This window comes from Amphiura filiformis, chromosome 6, assembly GCF_039555335.1.
Source record: "Amphiura filiformis chromosome 6, Afil_fr2py, whole genome shotgun sequence".
Classification (NCBI taxonomy): Eukaryota; Metazoa; Echinodermata; class Ophiuroidea; order Amphilepidida; family Amphiuridae; genus Amphiura; species Amphiura filiformis.
The window spans coordinates 61,481,295-61,493,931 of NC_092633.1; the positions used below are offsets into that span (position 1 = coordinate 61,481,295).

A 12,637-nucleotide genomic window follows, 5' to 3' on the forward strand; every position below is an offset into this window, starting at 1 on the left:
GGTCAAAAAAATAAAATGTTTGAAATTGCCCATACTTTCAACCCTGCAATTTTAAGGCAGTCAATATATAGGATATTGCCAAATTTGAATTCCAAAATGTGGCTTTACCACAGGGTTCAATGGGAGAATTCAAACTTTAAATGGCTTTTTCCGTTATTTCAAGTGCTTTTTTCCTCTGGCGTCAAAAAATTAGAATTGATTCGGATCAAAGTTTCATAACGAGAACGCGATATTACTTAGGGCTTTCGAAAGAAGCGGAAATTTAAATCAAATTTGCTCCACAGGTTCCAAAGTACACAATGTGCTTACACTCAGTGATTTACCAGCCTACCTTGTATGTCCGATGTGTTAAATGCAGCCAATGCTTAATGGGCTGTTCCAGTTAAAATCCTTACACCCTCTAGATGGAGGTCATGACGTCAATCTTGCACACAGGAGTGTAGATATCAAATATGGTCACCCATTCAGGCAACTCCATTTGATATTCACACTCCCTGTGTGGAAGATGTCTTGCCGGGTGGGGAGTATGGAATTCAAATGGAATAGCCCAGCATTTCTTCTTTTGTAGGATTTGAAGGATTTCAATATTTAAGTCTGTTCCAGATCATGATTTTACATTTGAATTCACTCGCCTTTAAAAAATAAAAAAAAATCTGCAGGGGGGTAGGGGGGGGCTGAAAATTTGAATCGTTCAAAATCACTCATGTTTTTAACCACTGAAATCTTAAGGCAGCCAATGTGTAGCATATAGCTCAATTTGGACTCCAACTTGTATATTTTGCATAGGGTTCCATGTAAAATTAAAACTTCAAATGCATTTTCTGAATTCCAAGTGCTTTTTTCCTCTGGCGCCAAAAAATTAGAATTGGTTCCGGATCAAAGTTTACTTAGCAACGAGAACGCGCATATTACTTAGGGCTTTCGAGATAAAAAAAAAAAAAAAAAAAAAAAAACCGCAAAAAATTGAAATCGATATTTTGCTCCACAGGCTGGCTGTGTACTGTACATACACAATGTGTAGCTGATACAGTGAAATTTGACTGCCACACTCTTGCAGCCAATGGGCTATTCCATTTGACATGCCTACACCCCCTAGCTGGAGGTCATGACCTCAATCGCAGCACACAGGGTGTAGATATCAAATGGAATCGCCTATTCAGGTAACTTCATTTGAAATTCACACTCCCTGTGTGGAAGATTAAGGGCATGTCTTCCATAGGGGTGTATGGATTTTAACTGGAATAGCCCAATGGTTTAATCACCTGTTTGAGTTCTGCATGTAAAATCATCTGCAAGTAAGAAGCTGTATCACCCGCCATACACCAAATTTTTGAAGGGGAAAAAATGCATTGGGGGGGGTTATGGGGGGTCAAAAAAAAATAAAATGTTTGAAATTGCCCATACTTTCAACCCCTGCAATTTTAAGGCAGTCAATATATAGGATATTGCCAAATTTGAATTCCAAATGTGGCTTTACCACAGGGTTCAATGGGAGAATTCAAACTTTAAATGGCTTTTTCCGAATTTCAAGTGCTTTTTTCCTCTGGCGTCAAAAAATTAGAATTGATTCCGGATCAAAGTTTCAAGAACGAGAACGCAGATATTACTTAGGGCTTTCGAAAGAAGCGGGAAATTTAAATCAAATTTGCTCCACAGGTTCCAAAGTACACAATGTGCTTACACTCAGTGATTTACCAGCCTACCTTGTATGTCCGATGTGTTAAATGCAGCCAATGCTTAATGGGCTGTTCCAGTTAAAATCCTTACACCCTCTAGATGGAGGTCATGACGTCAATCTTGCACACAGGAGTGTAGATATCAAATATGGTCACCCATTCAGGCAACTCCATTTGATATTCACACTCCCTGTGTGGAAGATGTCTTGCCGGGTGGGGAGTATGGAATTCAAATGGAATAGCCCAGCATTTCTTCTGTTGTAGGATTTGAAGGATTTCAATATTTAAGTCTGTTCCAGATCATGATTTTACATTTGAATTCACTCGCCTTTAAAAAAATAAAAAAATCTGCAGGGGGGGTAGGTGGGGGGGGCTGAAAATTTGAATCGTTCAAAATCACTCATATTTTTAACCACTGGAATCTTAAGGCAGCCAATGTGTAGCATATAGCTCAATTTGGACTCCAACTTGTATATTTTGCATAGGGTTCCATGTAAAATTAAAACTTCAAATGCATTTTCTGAATTCCAAGTGCTTTTTTTTCTCTGGCGTCAAAAAAATTAGAATTGGTTCCGGATCAAAGTTTACAACGAGAACGCAGCATATTACTTAGGGCTTTAGATAAGAAAAAAAAAAAAAAAAAAAAAAGCAAAAAATTGAAATCGATATTTTGCTCCACAGGCTGGCTGTGTACTGTACATACACAATGTGTAGCTGATACAGTGAAATTTGACTGCCACACTCTTGCAGCCAATGGGCTATTCCATTTGACATGCATACACCCCCTAGATGGAGGTCATGACCTCAATCGCAAGCACACAGGTGTAGATATCAAATGGAATCGCCTATTCAGGTAACTTCATTTGAAATTCACACTCCCTGTGTGGAAGATTAAGGGCATGTCTTCCATAGGGGTGTATGGATTTTAACTGGAATAGCCCAATGGTTTAATCACCTGTTTGAGTTCTGCATGTAAAATCATCTGCAAGTAAGAAGCTGTATCACCCGCCATACACCAAATTTTTGAAGGGAAAAAAAAATGCATTGGGGGGGGGTTATGGGGGGTCAAAAAAAAAATGTTTGAAATTGCCCATACTTTCAACCCCTGCAATTTTAAGGCAGTCAATATATAGGATATTGCCAAATTTGAATTCCAAATGTGGCTTTACCACAGGGTTCAATGGGAGAATTCAAACTTTAAATGGCTTTTTCCGAATTTCAAGTGCTTTTTTCCTCTGGCGTCAAAAAATTAGAATTGATTCGGATCAAAGTTTCAGAACGAGAACGCAGCATATTACTTAGGGCTTTCGAAAGAAGCGGAAATTTAAATCAAATTTGCTCCACAGGTTCCAAAGTACACAATGTGCTTACACTCAGTGATTTACCAGCCTACCTTGTATGTCCGATGTGTTAAATGCAGCCAATGCTTAATGGGCTGTTCCAGTTAAAATCCTTACACCCTCTAGATGGAGGTCATGACGTCAATCTTGCACACAGGAGTGTAGATATCAAATATGGTCACCCATTCAGGCAACTCCATTTGATATTCACACTCCCTGTGTGGAAGATGTCTTGCCGGGTGGGGAGTATGGAATTCAAATGGAATAGCCCAGCATTTCTTCTTTTGTAGGATTTGAAGGATTTCAATATTTAAGTCTGTTCCAGATCATGATTTTACATTTGAATTCACTCGCCTTTAAAAAATAAAAAAAATCTGCAGGGGGGTAGGTAGGGGGGGGGCTGAAAATTTGAATCGTTCAAAATCACTCATATTTTTAACCACTGGAATCTTAAGGCAGCCAATGTGTAGCATATAGCTCAATTTGGACTCCAACTTGTATATTTTGCATAGGGTTCCATGTAAAATTAAAACTTCAAATGCATCTTTCTGGAATTCCAAGTGCTTTTTTCCTCTGGCGTCAAAAAATTAGAATTGGTTCGGATCAAAGTTTCGCAACGAGAACGCGCATATTACTTAGGGCTTTCGAGATAAAAAAAAAAAAAAAAAAAAAAAAAGCCGCAAAAAATTGAAATCGATATTTTGCTCCACAGGCTGGCTGTGTACTGTACATACACAATGTGTAGCTGATACAGTGAAATTTGACTGCCACACTCTTGCAGCCAATGGGCTATTCCATTTGACATGCATACACCCCTAGATGGAGGTCATGACCTCAATCGCAGCACACAGGGTGTAGATATCAAATGGAATCGCCTATTCAGGTAACTTCATTTGAAATTCACACTCCCTGTGTGGAAGATTAAGGGCATGTCTTCCATAGGGGTGTATGGATTTTAACTGGAATAGCCCAATGGTTTAATCACCTGTTTGAGTTCTGCATGTAAAATCATCTGCAAGTAAGAAGCCCCCATGTCACAAGGGAAAAAGCGTAAATCGCACATTATTTCACATTATTTGCACATTATTTGCAGAATCTCTCCTCTTTTTCACATTATAAGCTTACTTAACAGAAATTGTGGAAAATTTTGGCGATCTTAGCGTTTTTGAGCGATTTTGCTCGTTTTACCGCTTTTTCCCTTGTGTCATGGGGCCTTATATGCACGTAAACAACTTCCTTATAACATGTATAATAAAATCCGATTTTGAGTATAATAAAGAAAGTCATGCATATGCAAAATGAAGCAATTACCTATTGCTAACTTGGTAATGCATACTGTAGCCCAATCTTGTACATCATAGCACCCAGTTTTGGTTTGTGGTTTCGAAATGTTGCAATTAAACATTAGTTCTTTCAAATATGAAACGCTAAAACCCAAATCTAGAACAAACAATCATAGGCCTATATTTAGAAAGATATAGCAAACTTTCCATGATAGAGATTGGACCCAAGACAAAGTTACACCCAAATTAAGTGTCAATTCAGAATTATCCCACCATGGTGGAAAAACATATTATCTACTTATTGAAACAAACAAAAATCATATATGGATACCCTCCCGACCACAGAAAGTGATTTATTGCTTAAGCGTTCCATTTACCCCAATTTACATAATAGGAAGGACTTTGAAACAAATTGCATTGATTTAGGGTAGACCGGGGTAAAATGGGACACAGGGTATCTTGCTGCATCCTAAGATGGGACAGTGTTTTTCGGAAATACTTTTAGGCCTATACCTTAAAATAGTCCCATTTTGCCCCATTTAGGCCTATATATGTGACAAAAGGAACTTCTGGGAGCGTTAAACTTCAAAATATTTTTTTTCAGATGTTGCAACTTGAGCTGAGGCAAAATATCTGAATCAATGGCCCGGATTAATGTTTCTCGATTAAAAAATAACTTCTAAGCAACCTTTTTCAATTATATAAATTATTACTTTTTGTCTTCGAAAATTATAAGAAAAGTTTCCATATCAATTGGTAAGCGCTCTTTAGCAAAGTCATAGTTCATTGAATTTACAACCGAAAATAATTATAGTAACTTTTTGCACAAGATTTGCAATTTAAAGAGAATTGGCCATCGCTCATTCTAATGACGCTAGTATGTGGACACTGAGGTGGACAATAAAGTGTGCTCTTTCATTTAATGACATAAAATTTGAAAAATATTGTAAGGAATACTTGAGGCTTTGACATTTAAAACTTACATTTTGGTCAAAAATCGTGCTTGGAATAGATTTACCACATTCGCCTTGCTAAAAAAGAAAACATTGAATTGCGACATAATCGTCATAGCGCCATCAATTACTGAGGGATTTTAAAACTTTTGGTAAAGGGCGTGCATGATTATTAAAACGGCAACCCCTGGGCAACTCTAATCAACAGGTGTCAAAAAGTCAACAACTTCAAGAAAAGTTTATGAAAGTCAGATACGGCTGAAAGAACGTACATCCGATCTATCAAGGTAAGAATTATGTTGTACATGTCATAGAAGCCGTTGTAATCTGGCACGATTTCCCTAACTCAATTGCCTGAATCGGCACCTTCACCACCACAGGGTTCACCACCTGCACTGACAGCATGCAGTGCAGGTATGATGGTATCATGGGCATGATGGGTATACAATATGCAGGTGTTTTAAGCTTACTTAACTTAAAGGAGTATTTCGTGATCCTAGCATCCTCTATTTATGTCATTTTTCATTAGATATCCACGAAAAAACCTATTCCCAAAATTTCAGTTGATTCCGATTTTATGCGTTCATGAAGTTATGCATGATTAGGCCAAATAAAAAATAAAACATGTTTCACGCCCCTCCGCTTCCTTTTTTGAGGTTTCTTCATTTTTATTTTTATTTTTTTTTTTTTTGTTATAACTTTTCAAAAAATATGTCTAGGAAGTAGAGATGCTTTCTATAGCCTTGCTATTATACAAGAAACACTTTTATAAGGTTTTGTGATAGTTAAAGGGTTCCTATCTCTCAGAACAACAAATAAAAAGAGGCCTCCTCCTTTTTCCAGGCATTATCACTGATTATTGTATATGCTAAAACAGCTGTAATTATGGGTATTTACACCGATTTTGCGATAAAAAATATAAAATAAAAAGCCCCCTCTTCCTCCTTTTTTTCAAAAACCCGGACGTGAAACATGTTTTTTATTTTACTTGGCCTTATGTGTATTACACTGCTCCATAGTCGACAACACGTTGTAATTTCGTTCTGGTGCACCAGAACGAAATTCAAATTTCACGATATCTTTGCTAAACTAATTAATCTGCAAGAAATATTTTGTACATAAACATTATGTAGCCAGAGGTTTCCAGTGATATAAAAATCTCAACTTTTTTGAGAAAAGTGGGGGATGAGGCTGTGGATCACTTAAATGCCCCTTTAACTAAAAGTTATAGCCCTTGTCTAGTTCGCAACACAAACTTAAATAACGGGCAAAACAGACACATCATTTATCGGTATGACATTTTCGTACTACGGTATGGGTTCCTCGTACTAGCCACTTGTCTACTTGTATTAAGTTGTACCATGTAGTACACAGCCCATTTCAGATGGGTGGTGTACTACTAATGCGAAACACTTGCGCTGAATGCGATATATATGCTCACTTTCCACCAGTTCCAATAATTGAAGTCCCGGCTCCAACCGGGAGTTCCAACAGGTACTGTGTACATATGAATTTCTCCAAGAAAATTTTGTTCAGTGAAATTGTATAGTAAATTCACTGGACATTTATCGATTTTTTCTGACCACCATCCAGTACTGTTCAATACACACAAAGCAATGTAAACAACAATTCTATTGTTCGATACGAAATTCCGCACACACAGCGTTACTGGATAGTTAGAAACTGTGGAACATATTTTTTGTTCTTTCGTCATAGCCTCCCAATAATTTATTTTGATGACATTTAAAAACAACAGTGAAAACAAACACATTTTCAGCTTTCTGTACATATAATATTGTGTATATTTACATTAGCAAGGTTATTTTGATCGGAGGAAGCCGAGTCCCGTGGCCAAGTTTGTCACCCATGCAAACGCTATGGAAATTGCTGATATTACGCCGCTTCGTATTGGTTGTTACGATAGACGGTGCTTTATTTTAACCAATTGGAAAGAATTTTATATCAGCATTTGGCTAAGATTGCCAGTAAAACGATGGCGCTTTCGTCCAAAATAAATGATACACTCGGGAGTATTTATCACGCAGAGGAAGCCGGTCGTGGCGGTCGCCATGGACTAAAAAACGATCATGCCACAGGAAATTTGACGAAACTTGGGAACAGAAAAAATTAAATGACGGCGGATTTTTACAAGATATAAATATAAATTTTATACTACAAGATTGGTAACAAACTAAGCTTCAACAAACCCTTGAAAACTCGTCCATGAAAAAAGACCTTTCCATTCAAAAGAACAGAGTCAAAACCGTGCAAAATCGGCCATTTTTCAAGGTTTTTCAAGCCTTTTCTGACCAGAAAACAAGTCGCGCTGATAATGAAGCTTGAGTGAACAGGACAAATTCATATGTGTGTTTAATGTGCATTCACATACATAGCCGCCGGTACAAAGGAATCGTTGCTTCAAAAATGATTGAAAATTACACATTTGTAATTTATTTTCACCACAAAATATGATATGAAAACACCTGTGAGCAATGTATGAATATATGGAAAGGCCAAACAGGTTGTTAATTATTGTCAATATTAATATTACCGTACTGACGCGAGTATAGTCCCACCTTCGAGTAAAGTCACATCCCCAAATTTTCGAAAAATTTCAGAAATTGTTTTTTTTTTTTTTTTTTTTGTGTAAGTTAGGGCCTATTTATTTTTTCGGCTTTGAGTGTCCCAGGACCTAGACCTAAACGCTAGGATCATTCATGGTTGACCTAAAAAAAAAAAAAAAAAAAATTCCAAGATGTTTTGTATTTTTAATATGAAAATTGATACTTGGTATTCATGTCATAATCTATTAATGATTTCAAAATGCATTCAAATTCAATGCATTTTGAAATCATTAATAGACTATGACATGAATACAAATTATCAATTTTCATATTAAAAATACAAAATATCTTGAATTTTTTTTTTTTTTTTTTTTAGGTCAACCATGAATGATCCTAGCATTTAGGTCTAGGTCTAGGGACACTACAAAACCGAAAAAATTAAAAAATTAAAAAAAAAAAAAAAAAAAAAAAAATTGAGTATAGTCCCACCCCCAATTTTGAAAAATGTTCACCCAAAACGGGGTGGGACTATACTCAAGGTCAGTCTGATAATATTAACATTTATAATGAAAATAGTTAACACTGAAGACACCCTATGGCACCTGCTACAACTTGAGAACAAGTCCTCAAACGTTCGAAATTTGTAGTTACTACAACTGACTTAATTTCCACTCAATATTCAAAATATCATATGTATGCAATCATAATTTATACCGGTACATCAAATACAGCCCCAAAAATGAGTAAGTGAGGTAGACTTTTAGGCCCTTCACTCTTAATTATTAGTTTCCTGTTTACCGCCCGCGTCCAAAATTGAAAATCACAAAATAATTAATTATTTTATTTTTGTTTCTGATTTTCTCGTACTTCTATTTGCCATTTTCTGACTTTAATAATATCAACAATAATGATGAATAAACAAGGAGTACAACTCCACCTTCACTTATTTATAAAATCAAATATTGTTGTGAAATAATTAAATGCCCGCTCTAGTCAAAATGAGTTGAAGGTTGCTTGTAATTGTTCAAACTAGATAAAGAAAATTAGGGATTTTCCGGCGCGTCTGCGTGGTTTACCTCGCTCGGGCAGCTAAAGCTGCCCTCGATTAAAGTAAACCACTCAGACGACGCGGACGCATCGTTGTTAATCGGTGATGAACAACGGTGAAACATGATTGAATCCCTTTCAACAACGAAACAAGCTAAAGATGTCTAATTCACATGATTATTTCATTCGGAATGTCCATTTGTCATTGCCACTAAACCTTACAAGAAGATCACAGTATTTCTCTGTTGATATCGGCAATAAAACTAAAGAATAAAGCGATAATATTTAGCTGCTACCGCCAACATAAGAGAGTTCATGTTTACGCATACGTTCCAGACATGACAAATTTTGCGTGCTCATGCGTAACGCTTACGCGTAAGCTTGCGTTCGCGTATACGCTACTGGACTGTGGATTCATCACGGATTAACAACGGTTGGCTCCTGTACAAAGGTATAGGAAGAGTTGTTGAATAATAGATAATTAAAAATTAATAACTAAAAGTCACCTCGTCCCTTTTTCAAAAACAGGAAACTAATAATTAAGTGCGAAGGGCCTTAAAGGGGTAGGCCTACTACACCCCTGCCCAATTTTGTGCCTATTTTTGCATTTTTCTCAAAAATTATAGCGCATTGGGGACAAGTAAGATATGTATATTATAGGGGCAAGGACTACAACTACTGCACTGGAAATTTTACTTCAGCACAGACAACAGTTGTTTGAGTTACAGTCAAAAATGAGGGAAAACCAATATTTGATCAATAAATCAATAAGTAATTGCTTTGAGTTGCTGAATTTTCAGTACAGTAGTTGTAGTCCTTGCCCCTATAATATACATATCTCACTTGTCACCAATGTGCTATAATTTTTGAGAAAAATGTAAAAATAGGCACAAAATTGGCCAGGGGTGTAGTACCCCCTTAATGTGTGAAGATGCAAAGAATTGAAATCTAATATAAACTAACTTCCAAAGTTGAACACATTCTGCGATATAACATTAGCCTTTTTGAAATATAGCGGGCACAAAAGGAGAGGGGCAGAGGGCGTACTTTGATTTGGGTGAAGCCGCCCCCTAAATTGCATATTTGCATAATTAGTATTTATGCAAATTAGCTCATTAATTATGCAAATATGCAAATTAGAGGGTGGCTTCATTATATAATACATTATAACATGTTAGAAACACTTTGACCAAGTTTCAGGGCAAAAGTATGCAAAATCAAAGTACCCTGAACATTTTTGCATTGATTTTAATTTTAAAAGCAAAATATATTAAAATGAGCCTTTCCATTCCTTTTAGGTCATTAACTTTATTGATTATTGACAAAAACAATAGGATACAAAGAAAATACAAATTGATGTATTATGGAAACCGTATGTCCGATTTGCTCCAAACAAAAGGCATATCATTCAGTGTACTTTACCCTATCGTACTCAATCTGTTTAATCCTAATTGCTAGAAAATGCCTCCAATACCACCTTAATCGATTTCTTTTGATTTTTTTAATGTCAAGAACAGCTATACCCCATAATAAATTCAAAAGAGACTTGTGAAATGCCAGACATATGCGCAATCCTATCAGGTATTTTCAAAAATTCAAAATGTGTTTTTACATGTACATATAATGTGAAAATTTCAAAGAATAAATTTGGCAAATATCATGGGAAAAAACCTCTGCACCTTGAAGATGAATTTATAGCAATAGATAAAATGTCATCATAGAGGTATATTGTAATCAGGCGCGTATCCAGGGGTGGGGCGAAAGGGGCGCGTGCCCCCCGGGTAAAAAAAAAAGAGAGGGAGAGAAAGGGAAGGGAATAGAGGGGAAGAGAGAAAGAGAGGACAGAGAGAAAGAAGGAAGGGGGGGGGGGCAAACATCTTGAGTATTACATAGGCTATGTTATTTTTCAGCATAAATAGTACGGTAGGCTACTGTGTGTGATTTTAGAAGATTGTATCAAAACACTAGGGCCGACTAGGCCTATTATTATGCGTAATGCAGGCCCAGATTTGGGGGGGGGGCAAATGACGAGAAGAGAGGAGAGGAGAGGGGAGTAGACGAGATCGATGATAATCTATTAATGCATGCTTTAGTAATTGCGAGCCGTACCGTAATAGGCCTAAAGTGTCGGTGGACCAGTGTAACATTTAAAATTTTGCAAATTGAGTTCGGGCCCTTTTTAGTTGTTGAAGATAATAATATAAATAGTGTAATAAATCACCAAAATGGCTTCAATTCGACCTTTATTTTGCAAAATTTCCAAACTTCCTTAAACACCCCCCCCTCTGTATAACTCAGTGACCGTTTTCGCTAATGTATTAACCGCTTGTATGTTTTAGGCAATAACTTAATAATTAGGTCTACAGTAATAGTAAATAATGTAACTTTTTCTAACTAACATTGTACACAATAATAATGTCAAAATCGCCCACCAAATGGCTTCAATTGGTCTTTCATTTTGCAAAATTTAGGGCAAAATTTATAAAGCAATAATTTATACAATAACAGTGAAAACTTGACCATGAATTGGGCCCTCATTTCACAAATTTTCAAGTTTTTCAAACTAAAATTTTACATAATAATAGTGCCAAAATGGTCCACCAAATGGCTTTAAGGTTTGTCTGAACCCTGGAATTATGGAAACTTTCGGGCCTCATAACTGCTAAATTGTTGGTGTAAAGTATATAAAAGTATACATACAAAAGTATACATATTTAGAATGGCAAAGACTTGAAAAGTTCATCTGTGAGGTCAAATTTGGGCCAAAAATGCCATTTTTGGCCCACAATCCCAAAAAAAATAACGGTTTTGGCCCACTTTTTTAAGTGCAATGTAACAAAAAAATTCTTGGGCCAAAATTTTTTTTTCATTAATTTTTAAAAACTAGATAAAAATATCTAGGAGCCGTTTTTTTATTTTTAAAACACACACAAACAGTCTGATAGATGATTTTATAATTAAGGGGCAGGGCTGGGGCACTGACGGCAACTTCATTAGAGGGCACGGCATGTGACAGCCATCGGTAAAGGACATATTTTGAGGGCATTACGGCAGTGGGGATGGGCACCCATGGCATTATGCCTTGGGTGCCGTGGGTTACTTCGAGGGCTGTTCATATTTCTCCTGAAAAGAGACAAATTGTTTTTGTAAAATGCTGGCTTGTACGGCCCTTTTCAGCGTTCGAATTGATTTCTAATGCTGCAGACTGATGACGTAAATTTATGAACAGTTCACGAGCAGTACATATATACACATGAGCTCTCTTTTGATGTTCATTGATGTATGTAATCGCGACCTTCACCTTTGTACTCAAGAAATTGGGAAGACACAACAAAAGGTTAGTTCCGAGCCATGGAAATTGGTTATTTGCATATTAAATACAATATTGATATGTCATGCTTAAATTCTGGTTGAAATTGATCTAATTTAAAAAAAAATGTTTAGTCCAATGTATTGCATTAAATTTGTAATATTACTTGATTCAGAGTTTTTTTTCTGATAACAAAAGCAGTATATTATGTGCATTGAGAGTGTTGACAGCCCATTCTCTCAAAGCTGGCCATGTTCATATTTATACGTCACTGTAGTTTCTAGGTCAAATCTGTCTTGTTCGTTGGAACTCACAACTTACAGTTGGTTTTTGCGGAATATCAATTTTAAACAACTTATTTTCTCAAAAAAGGAGTCATTTTCATTGTCCTCATAATATTAGCTTGATGATATGTATGATGGTGTCCGAGCAATATATATGCCCTTTAAAAAGGGGCACTTCAA

General features: G+C 36.4%; 1 protein-coding gene across 1 annotated transcript in view; it reads left to right on the forward strand.

Annotated features, from left to right (window-relative positions):
- Positions 1-5,462: 5,462 nt before the first annotated feature.
- LOC140154686 (unconventional myosin-XVI-like) overlaps positions 5,463-12,637 on the forward strand; it is a 237,582-nt gene continuing 230,407 nt past the window's right edge. The window contains 1 exon segment of the mRNA XM_072177253.1: positions 5,463-5,539. The gene's annotated coding sequence lies outside the window, so the exon portion shown is untranslated.